Source organism: Lipotes vexillifer, unplaced genomic scaffold (assembly GCF_000442215.2).
Source record: "Lipotes vexillifer unplaced genomic scaffold, Lipotes_vexillifer_v1.1 scaffold96, whole genome shotgun sequence".
In the NCBI taxonomy this organism is placed as follows: Eukaryota; Metazoa; Chordata; class Mammalia; order Artiodactyla; family Lipotidae; genus Lipotes; species Lipotes vexillifer.
Genome location: NW_006798666.1, coordinates 787280 through 799571, shown reverse-complemented (window position 1 = coordinate 799571; position 12292 = coordinate 787280). Strand labels below are relative to the sequence as shown.

General features: G+C 36.6%; 1 protein-coding gene across 1 annotated transcript in view; it reads left to right on the top strand.

The window, feature by feature from the left end:
* Nucleotides 1-12292, top strand: part of HCN1 (hyperpolarization activated cyclic nucleotide gated potassium channel 1) — a 381204-nt gene that overhangs the window by 291940 nt on the left and 76972 nt on the right. The window lies entirely within an intron of this gene.

The following is a 12292-nucleotide window of genomic DNA, read 5'->3' as shown; positions in this document are numbered from 1 at the left end:
AAAAAAAAAAAAAGGTTCTGAAGAACCTAGGGGCAGGAGAAGAATAAAGATGCAGACGTAGAGAATGGACTTGAGGACACGGGGAGGGGAAAGGGTAAGCTGGGACAAAGTGAGAGAGTGGCATGGACATATATACACTACCAAATGTAAAATAGATAGCTAGTGGGAAGCAGCCGCATAGCACAGGGAGATCAGCTCAGTGCTTTGTGACCACCTAGAGGGGTGAGAAAGGGAGGGTGGGAGGGAGACGCAAGAGGGAGCAGATATGGGGATATATGTATATGTATAGCTGATTCACTTTGTTATACAGCAGAAACTAACACACCATTCTAAAGCAATCATACTCCAATAAAGATGTTAAAAAAAAAAGATACCCATAAAAAAATGAATATTATGCTTTTAATTTATACAGAAGGAATGATATCTTTGCCAGAATTGTTCACTTTTGAAAAACAAATTAATACAAAGGAGTGTAAATTTTAAGCATTGTAAAAGCTCCTTTCTTCACCAAATATGTCACTTCTCCATGGTAATTTCTTGGTGAGTCATTAATTCATTGTCTTCTTTTAGTTATTCTCAGATGATATTTACTCTTAGTAATTGTTGTGTTTCCTCAGATATTCAGTTGCTTTAAATTTGGAAACTATGTACAGTGAAATGGAAACACTTGTATTAAAAACAAACTAGAGAGACTTTCAATGTAAATCAAGCTATTACTAATGCTAAGAAATATTTTGGCCAGAAATAATGAAGAAAAATATCAGTGATATTTAAACAATGTCCTTAGTTTCAAACTATTAATCTTTTTAATGCACTTATATATGGCTTATGTAAATAATTTATTACCTATCTTTAAAAGCTTAAAAAGTTGGTTGAGGGTGGTGGAACCAGGATATTGGAAATACACTATTAAAAGAAATGTTCAACTCTTCATTGCAGGGTGACTAGATATTCCCATGGAGGCCCAACGTAACTAAACTTGCATTTTCCATTGAAGAATCACACACACACACATACACACACAGGACATAATGTGACAACAATCAATATACCTAATATTTTTAAAATTTATACCATTTGAATTACTTTAGCCCAAATTATTAGTATAAGAGCTGAAATCATGAGTAGCCTGTAAGGTTCAACCTTGGGGTGACATATAACCTCTAGATTTATGACTAACAAGTTTTATGTTTTAGGAAACACTTTGTCCTTCACCATCTAATTTTTAAAAATTAAATGACAAATCATTTAAATTAGAAGTTAAAGAACTATGTTATGGATCTTTCAGCTGCTTCAAATAAGGCATTTTTTCAAATGGAGAAAAAAAACCCAGAAGACTAGGCATTCTGTCACAGTGAATAGGTATTTGATTTTCCTCTGCAATCTATCATTAAAATTTAAAAAAGAAGTAAAACAGCTTGACTATTTAACATACGTTTGCCTTACCAAAGAAAAATAACATTTTTGCTAGTACTTTAAAAAGTACTTTAAATCTGGTACCCAATCAAAACTGAACAATATATTTTACAAAAAAGGATATTTTTGAATGTATATAACTAATCAATTCAGCAAATATTGAACACTTACTGTACATGAGTAACTGTACAAGAGAATAGATGTACAACGGTAAGCAGACATCTCAAGTTGCTTACCGTCTAGTAGGGAATACAGACAATTTAATAAGCACTTATTTATTTATTTAATATATATTTACTTATTTGGCTGCACTAGGACTTGGTTGCAGCATGCGGCATCTAGTTCCCTGACCAGGGATTGAACCTGGGCCCCCTGCATTGGGAGCGTGGAGTCTTAACCACTGGACCACCAGGGAAATCCCAATAAGCAATTGTGATAGTGGGAAAATAGCCAGGGTATGGGCTTGGTGTTATGAGAACACAAATGGCCCATCTAGTCTAATCTAGATCCTTACTACTGTGATATTCTGTTAACCAGAATAAGCATCACCCACGACATCATTAGAAATACCTAATCTCAGTCCCAACCCCATACATACCGAATGCACATCTCTAGTTAGTGAGATCCCCATGTTATTTGAATGTGCGTTAAAGTCTGAGCCAGATATTTGGGGAAAATTCTCAGAGGAAGTGATTAAAAGTGAACTCCCCAGTTGGCAATATGGTTAGTTTGTGGAGGATAAAGGTCAAATGTGTTGGAAACAGAAAGATGATTGTCCTATAAACCAGATCTATAGCTTAGGCTGATGGTTACATAGAGGAGGTGTGGGGAGAGAAGAGAGATGATTTCAGTTTTGAGTATGTTGCATTTGATGTGCCCTTGAGCCATGTTTTGGAGGTAGATGCTTAAGGGGAAGGTAGACATATGAGTCTAGAGATCAGTAGTTAGTTCTCTACTGGAGCCATTGACTTGGAGACTGGTGGTATATTGATAGTGACTGAAGTCATGCAAGTGGGAAGGATTGCTTAAGGAAATATGTGAGGTGAAAATTTTTTAAAAAGGCCTTGGACGCAGTTCTTGGAAACACCAACATAGAAAGACATATCAACAAATAAGAGCGCAGCGGGAAGTCAATGAGAAGAGAGGAAACAGGAAAATAATACAGGTGAAGAAGCTAAAGTATAAGATGCTTTTCTAGAAGGAAGGGATCAACAGTAATGTCTTAGTTTGGGTTGTCCTACAAAAGCCTAAGAAAAGGATTTGGGTGTAGGTAATTCATTGGGGAGTAATTCCAAGGGGCAAAATGGGGAAACAGGAGGAGTAAGACTAGAGAAAAAGGAAAATCAATGAAGTGTACTTTTATTCAATTGTTTTCTAATGTGGGCAAGTGTAACTTAGTCCTACTGAGACCCTCTGAAGAACCATGCAGAATTCTCCTTATAATCATCTTTTCAAAGGTTGGGAGACTGTGACATTAATCATTAGACTCAAGTCCCTCATTGGTTGAACGTTACCTACATCTCTCTCCATCCCCAAACTCCCATGCAACTCTAGCTGGAGCTGAGCAAGTTTTCTAGATTTCTCAGAAAACCCTGAGATAGAAACCCTTAGATGGACTCTCAACCATAATTACAGTTGACATCAGAGTTGGCCAGCTTGCAAGGATAGAGGGGTTGCATGGGGAATCATTAGTGTCTGCTACTAGTGTTCAATGCTGTTCATATAAAGATAAGAAAATCTTTGCAAAGTATCTAGTTATTGGTAACCATTGGGAAATTATGGAGATGTAAGGGATTATTAGTGGAATAGAAGGAATGGAAGTTATAATTCAATATTTAAAGTTTCAGTGTAAAGAAGACAATGAGATAATGACTGTAGACCACTCTTTCAAGAAATTGATTGACAAAAGGAAGGAGAAAAATAGGGTTTTAGATGGAGGACAACTTGTGCTCAATTGAGAGCCATTTTATGAAGACAGGAATGTCATGTAGTGAGTAAACAGCACAAACTTTGGATCCAGATTGCCTGGGTTCGAATCCTGACTTCAACACTAATTAGCTGCATGACTTTACACACATCATTTAAATTCTCTGTGTCTCAGTTTCATCATCTGTAACATAAACATAATGGTAACAGCTCATAAGGTTGTAAACAAGTAAATATGAGTAAACTGTTGAGTTGAGTTCCTGGAAAATAGTTTGTAATATCCAAGGGTTAGATATTATTTTTATTATTATTAATAAAATAATACATTTTATTATTTAAAATATAATGAGTATATTTAAAAGCTATTTGGCTGGAGCCAACATGTATAGAGAACACTGAAGATATAAGATAGAAAGTATAGCAGATAGGGTAATGGTTCTGTGGAGGGATGGGGAGAGGATATTCAAACCCAGTTGAAAGGTTAGTTTCAAATGAAGAGAAAAGACACTTCTTTCATTGTTGCAAGACCAAGAAGGAAAGAGGGAGAAAAAATAGGTGAGTTTCTAAATGAGTTAATAGATGTGCTTGTGTGAAGTCTTCTATTTCTCTTTGAAATTTTAGGTAAGGTCATTATCTATGAATGAAAGAATTTGTTGAGGGAGGGAAATAAAACAGCATAGTATGTTTTAAATGGTCCTATTGGAAAATGAAAGAGTGATTACGTGATCATGGTATGTCAATCTGTACTCATTGAATTAAGGATCAAAATCACTTTCTTATTTGCAGACACACACACAGACACAGGTGTGAGTGCACACACACACACACACACACCAAGAAAAATTGCAGTAATAGAGATCAAAGCCATTCAGAGCAGGCAGACACTCTAAAGGATTTCTAAAGTAACCAAGCACACATTTTAACTCTATTATAATGATAATAATGACTGTTTCAATTTCCAAGTCATCTATCCCCCGACCTTTATTCTATAATTGCTAAAATTAACTTTCTAAAAATGTTTTATATGAACAATTTATTTACTTTGTAGTTAAGCATTTTCTTCTAATTGCTAAATACATTGAACTCTCATTACTATTATGGTTTTCAATTACTTAGCTAAGTCTTAATACTCTGACTTTTGGAGAACTTTTTGAAATCTGGCCATTTTTAAATCAAACTATTAGAAGAAAGAGAGGAAGAAAGAAAGAGAGGGAGAGAGAGAGAGAGAGAAGGAAAGAAGGGAGGGAGGGAAGGAGGGAGGAATGAAGAGCTATGATATACAATTTCCAACTTTTTTAAAATCTTGCTTTTATATTCAAATATATTTTGTGAAATATCTAAATAGATAGTGAGTGCTAGATTCCATAAATCAGATGGCAAGTGTCTGTTTATAATGGAAGAGATCATTCTGGATGGAAGAATAACCATTTTTATCTGGTAATATTTTCTGTAAGGATTTTAAGATCACCTGTTAGGTTGTAATTCTGATAGCTTTCTAGGTCAAATAGATACATATTCACTATCACAAAAAGCTTTCCCTGTATCCTGACAGCTGAAAAATTCACTGTCTTACAAAGAAATCCGTATTTGATTACACAGCTTTCCAAAAAGATAAAGTAGAATGAAGATAAAAATGGAATTATCCCACTCAAACTTCTGCAGAAAAATATAACTTTGCAACCATCGAATTTTCTTCATGTACGATTAATTTTTAATTTTGTTTCCATTTAATATGTTGGAAGTCAAATTTAGGTGTATTTGGATTCCTTTATCATTATATGGCTTAGTCTAATATGACTATGCTGCTTAAAAGAATTTCACAAAATAACTAGGAATCCATTTTTTGCTAAAAGAAACTTTTTCCTCAGTAAGTATGAATTGAAAATTTTGCTGTCTATAACATTGTTTTTGAAAATGATTCAATCTGCTGTAAATATTTTAGAAATAGTACTGTATAGCGCAGGGAACTCTACTCAGTGCTCTGTGGTGACCTAAATTGGAAGGAAATCCAAAAAAGACGGGATATGTGTATTCATTTGGCTGATTCACTTTGCTGTACAGCAGAAACTAACACAACATTGTAAAGCAACTATACTCCAATAAAAATTAATAAAAAAAATAGTACTTGGTAAACTCACTTGCATACAACCTAGCTTTTTAATGTATATATAAAAAGGGATTCATTTATTTTTAAATGTAGGATCAAAATAGCTTCAGTTACCATGTAAATAAATGGCAATATTAAAAATATCTTTGTAAAAATTAAGATAGCTTAGTCATAAATCCAATGATGGTTGGCTTAAACATTAAAAATGAAAAAAGTAATTGACTGATTATTGGTCTTTGAAAGGAAATTTTAAATATTTTATTTTTATTTATTATTTTGTAATTATGTTTAAAATATACAATATATAATCATTTGAATATAAAACATTAATGTTTTATTCTGTAGGAAGAACATCATTTCAGACACCATTTGTGTGTGTGTGTGTGTGTGTGTGTGTGTGTGTGTGTGGTACGCGGGCCTCTCACTGTCGTGGCCTCTCCCGTTGCGGAGCACAGGCTCCGGAAGCGCAGGCTCAGCGGCCATGGCTCACGGGCCCAGCCGCTCCGCAGCATGTGGGATCTTCCCAGACCGGGGCTTGAACCCGTGTCCCCTGCATCGGCAGGTGGACTCTCAACCACTTTGCACATGTTTTTATTGATTTCTGCTCTTTCCTAATTGTTATAAGCATTTTGGAAATATAGGAAGGCAGTTTCTCTTTTACAGTCAATAATTTCCTCCTCCTTATAGCTGTGTTTGACATAAAGACTAACACAGATTCAGACAGAAACAACAGATTCTTTAAAGAACAGATTAATCCACTTTAATTGCAATAAATTAGAGTTAAGAATCTCAAATTTAATAAATTTTCTCTGAATTATAAACAATACTAACCAATAATAATAAACTACAAATCCACAATTTCAGTCCATGTGGAAGAACCTCCCTATCTGGCATCTTCCAATGATACCATTATTATTACTGAAAAAAGGCAAAGATCACATTTTTTGTTTCCTTTATCAGAAGAATTTTCAGAAAGTGTGTAACAAACCAGATTTTCAATCAGTGAATACTTGAGAACTTAACTATGTGCAAATACATTAGCAGAGTCAGTGGTGAGCAAGATAGGCATGGACAGACATGTAACAAGTTTGCAGTTGCCCTTAGCGTAACTAAGGGGTAAACTCAGCATTGTCTATAAGTGTATACCTAGGGATTTTACGTGGCCTAGGGAGTCAGAGAATACTTCCTTGACATAGTACATTTGAGGAGAGAGTTAAAGGATGAATAGATATTAGCCATGAAATTATGTGGTGGAAAAACATCTCAGGCTGAGGAAACAGCATGAGCATACAGCTACCAGGGTAAGTTTAAGAATATGAAAGACATTTAATATACCAGGGCATAGAGAACAAAGGGTGCACGTGATAGAGTAGGAGAGGCCCACATAGGCCAAGGAAGTTGGACTTGATCCTGAAGGCAATGGGAAGCTATTAAAAGGCCTTAAGGAAAAGAGTGACAATAAGCTTAGCATTTTAAAAAGATTTCTCAGAACCATTTTTGTTTTGTTTTGTTTTTTTAGATTCCACATATATGGGTTAGCATGCGGTATTTGTTTTTCTCTTTCTGACTTGCTTCACTCTGTATGACAGTCTCTAGGTCCATCAAGTGAGAGAGGGGCATGGACATATATACACTACCAAATGTAAAATAGATAGCTAGTGGGAAGCAGCCGCATAGCACAGGGAGATCAGCTCGGTGCTTTGTGACCACCTAGAGGGGTGAGAAAGGGAGGGTGGGAGGGAGACGCAAGAGGGAGGAGATATGGGGATATATGTATATGTATAGCTGATTCACTTTGTTATACAGCAGAAACTAACACACCATTGTAAAGCAATTATACTTCAATAAAGATGTTAAAAAAAAGATTTCTCTGGATTACGGAAAATGAATTAGGGTTGTAAGAAGGCATGTGCAAATTGATACAGAGAATGTAGTTAGGAAGCTAGGAATTAGTTTAGAGGATGAATAAAGTTACTTTGACTAGATTGATAATAATGGTGATGCATGGGGAAGGAACATTATTGAAACCTTTAGCAGGTAGAATTTACATGATTTGATATTATCTTGAGGATTAGGATGAAGGAGTAGGGGATATTAAAGTAGGGGTGATTCAGTTTTCTGGTAAGTGTATCATTTCATGAGTATAAAAACAATATAAATGTGATTAAAACTTTTTTTTTAGACTTTTGGAATTGTTGACATTTACCATGCTATCATTCTAGCTCTATGCTTTTAACTAGAGTGCGTCAGAGAGACGGTTACATTTGCTGTTTCCATTTTCACTTCTTACTTCTAAACATTTGCAAACTGTTTTGAATTGCCCCCACTTCTGATGTACACACACAGTCCAATGAAAGCACTGAGTACTAAGCACCAAAAATTTTACTGAACCTAAATCCAGTGGATACTTTTCAATTCCCCTCTATTGTGACGTCCCAGTTTTTTCAGGAATAAAAGGATGCCTTAAAATTATTTTTTAACTTCATGTATTAATATATTTCTAAACTGAATGCAATACAATTATGAAGATAAAAGCTCAAAGAATTGAAGATATTTGGAATTAAAATGAGTTCTAAGAACTTCAGGAAATATTGGGGAATGTAGAGAAAATGTGGGAAATCTAGGGAAATGTAGGGGGAAATGCAGGGAAAGAATATATGAAATAAGTGATGAGAAACATGGACCATATCCAGCAAAGTGCATCAATTATCCAAAGGCTCAGCATCCAACTAGACTTCAACCTAGAATTCTGTATGCAATCAGGTTATCAATCAACTTTGAGTTTAACAGAGACATTTTCAGAGAAGAAATGGTTCCAAGAAACTATATCCCACTCAGTATTTCTTAGTTGTTTACTTAGGGATTGGTTCCAGCAACATGAATAACTAAACCAAAGGAAAAACATAGGGTCTAAGAATAGTGAACCCAAGCAGGGATGTTGTAAAGAGAAATCCTACAGAAAAATCTCTAAAGAAAACTCAACAAATAACGGGTAGGATAAGAAGACTGGAAAAAGAAAATGAAACTAAAATAAGGGCTAATTATGCAAGAAATGAAAATCATTAAAAATCCATGAAACAAAAGGAAATGTCATCAAATGTTCCACTTGGCATCATGATACGTGGTCAAAGTTATGTAAACACTTTATGGGTTTGGTAGGTTTAATTACGGGTACAAAATTATAATCCACCTTTACATCATAAAAGTAGAGATGACAGAAGTTAGAAAGTAGGAGTGAAGGAGGGAGTTTGTTACTTTCATCTGGTAAATGTGTCTAGAATTCTCTGAACAAGAAATAAAGGTATAAATAGATTATGTAAAGTTACAAAGGAGATCAAGGGAACAGTTAGCACTGGTGACACAGGTATAGCATGAGAAAGGCGGTGAGAAGATACAGGGAACTGTAAGTAGTTAAACCACTTTGTTATGGCAAAAAGTCAATAAATGATGCCTATTATTAATCCATATAAGAAATAGAGACAGAAGCATATTGCTTGGTGATACCAACTAAACACCTTTTTAAAAATGGTGACACGAGAGAAGTGAGACTGGTGGGTTTGACAATGGAATGTTGCCATTTGTTATAAACACTCTATTAGGGCACATTTTTAATATTGTCAAGGCGGAAGAAAACTGTCCTCTATCCTTCTAGGTTCTTCTGTCCAGTCTAAGAATTAATTGACATGAGCCAGTTAAAAGGTGAAAATCAAATTTTATTTCTCATATGTACATGAATCCCACATACTTGATAGGGTCAGAGACCACACATACAGGAGAGGTTCAGAGACAAAGACGTAAAATAAGGTATATATGCCATCCTGGGCTAAGGAATGGGAGAGGGACCTGGAGCTCTCAGAAACAGGAGGATAATTCATAGGATGATAAAAAGAAGAGCAGTTTTTGGGTAATTAGATGTTTGTCCTGCCATACAGATGGGACCACTTAGATAAAATGTATCTCTGGTAATAACCCTTTTACTGGGAAAAATCCCCAATTTAAATTATCCTAAGTAGTTAAGGGAGGGACAGTAGTTTCTCTTGAGCCTGTAGGGTCTCCACTGCCTTTAGCATATAATAACCCACATGCCAAAGTGTCACATCTTGAAAAAGCCTGTTCTGAACCCCTAAAATATCATGTACATGCATTATAGATATAGATACAGATATAAAATTTTAATTGAAGAGAACATTTAAAAAATAATAGTACCTTAGAATTTTAAATGGTACTTGTTTTATAGTCTTTTAAATCTGATACAATGAATTTTTGATTTTATATATTCAAGAAAGAATTGTATTTGCAGCTTTGCTTTTGAGTGGCCCCCTCCCCTTTGAAACTTTATCTTTCTTTGGATTTTGCTCATCTAGCTTTTCTGGTCCTGGTCTTACATCGTGCTGGCTAATGTGAGTTCCCTTAACTTGTCAAACTCCATGACTCAACTGCTTTTAAAATATAGGTTCCACTTTTTGTCTTTTTATGTCTTCTCTTGACGCATCCTTAGTGATCCCTTAGTCATTGACTATGCGTATATTTTCTCTTCTAAGTGTCTGACCTACATATAAGCATTAGGATGTGCCATGGGCATCTTAAACTTAACTTGTCAGAAACTGAATTTCTTTTCTTTCCCCTACTCTCCCTCAAACACAGGCACAAATTTCCCCAAAATGATTAAAATGCTACTAAGTTTTAATGCTGTCTCCCATAACCCTGAGATACATGCAAAAAAAGGGAGAAATCTAGAGCTTCAGTATGACAGTTAAAGTTAAAGATTCTCACCACTCCAAGCAGTGTTTGGGCAAGCACTCTATTGAGAAAAGTGAGCAGAGATTACTTGATACCTACTGGTTTTGAAGAACACTGAATCCTTTATTTGGCCAGAACTGAAAGGACTTTCATCAATGCCATAAGTGACAGCCCTGTTGTCTGAAGTTGTTTTATTGTTTTCCCAAGTTCGGATGTTTGACAGAGCTCACCAGACTCCATAGATTATACTCATATGAGGCTTTCGTTTAAAGGCAAAGGTCAGTGCAACAGAGAAAGAGAATGCCAACAAGCATCAGAGGCCGGAGGGCCTTTCCCCAGCACCCTCCCTGTGGGCTCAATCTCTGGGACCCTGGAGCATGCTGACTCGTTCGCCTGAACCACCAAGATCTGTGCAAGGAGTGTTGCTTTGGGGAGAGCTCACCAACAAAGCTCTCAGTAGCTCTTTAAATTGTCCATCCAAACTAGTCAAACCAAGCAGGCTATTTGCAAATCATTAGTGCAGAAGTTAGCCTGTGGATCTCCAGTGGAGTTTCAGAATTTAAACAGTACCTCAAATATCCCACTGCCCTCTTCTTGGCTAAGAGTAAAAATCAGATACAAAGATGTCTCTAAGAAATAAAGTTTCTTGTAGAAAGGGCCACTGAAGCGTCTTTCCTTTGGACCAGCTGCATGAGGGGTCAAAGCAGGCTGAATCTGGGCTTCCCTGGTGGTGCAGTGGTTGAGAGTCCGCCTGCCGATGCAGGGGACACGGGTTCGTGCCCCGGTCCGGGAAGATCCCGCGGAGCAGCTAGGCCCGTGAGCCATGGCCGCTGAGCCTGCGCGTCTGGAGCCTGTGCCCCGCAACGGGAGAGGCCACAACAGTGAGAGGCCCGTGTACCTCAAAAAAATAAAACCAAAAAACAGCAGGCTGAATCTGAGGTCTCTAGCTAAGGGTGGGCTACCAAGGTTAGCATACAGATTCTGACTTCTTCAGGAAAAATTAACCCAGTCCTTCTCAAGTATATACTAGAAGCCACTTACACACAATGACAGTGACAGCATTGGTGCCTAAATTCAGAATGCCTAAATCATAAGCAAGTTGCTTCAGAGATATATATATGTAGGCCTGCAGGCTTTAAATACTTCAGGGAACAGTCTGGTGACCAAATAAAGGAATCTCATGACAAAGTTGTATTTCCTTTGAGAATACTAAACTCTAAAAGGGAATGTCCAAAAATATGAATGTTATGTGTAAGGAAATTATGTAAAAAAATTTGAAGAAATACAATACAATGGGTTGCTGTTTCCCATTAGATATATGTATTATCAATTACCAGTTGTAATTACGGTAATTATGGGCAAGGAGTCCAGTCACCTAGATCTTCTAGTCTGAGCTCTGTTATCAGGAAAAGATTTGAAAAAATTTTTTCATAGATAATATGTCAAATGTGTTGTGTTTAAGAAAAGATTTTTATTCCAGTATCTTCATCCAGTTTTATTACCTACCTTTTTGTTTGTACTCAGTTTTATCATCCATACAATGAAACTAATTTTGGGGGTCTAACTGATTTTTTCAAAGTATAGTCTTATGACCACCTGCATTTGAAACATCGAGGGAATATTTCTCAACCTTAAATGTGTATGAATCATCTGGGGATCTTTCTTAAGATGCAGATTCTGATTTCACAGCTCTGAGGTAAAGCCTGAAATTCTCTTCTAATAAGCTTCCAAGTAATCTCCATGCTTCTATGTTCCTGTTTGATTTGCAGGGATTTTTTTAAGTGCGTATGTATATGTATATGTATATGTATATGAGTATGTATATAAATTTACAAAGGCAGGTACCACAACGGAATCAATATCTGGAGTTAAGAACGCAAATCTGGGGGTTTCCCTGGTGGCGCAGTGGCTGAGAGTCCGCCTGCTGGTGCAGGGGACACGGGTTCGTGCCCCGGTCCAGGAAGATCCCACATGCGGCGGAGCGGCTGGGCACGTGAGCCATGGCCGCTGAGCCTGCGCATCCGGAGCCTGTGCTCCGCAACGGGAGAGGCCACAACAGGGAGAGGCCTGCGTACCACAAAAAAAAAAACAAAAGAATGCAAA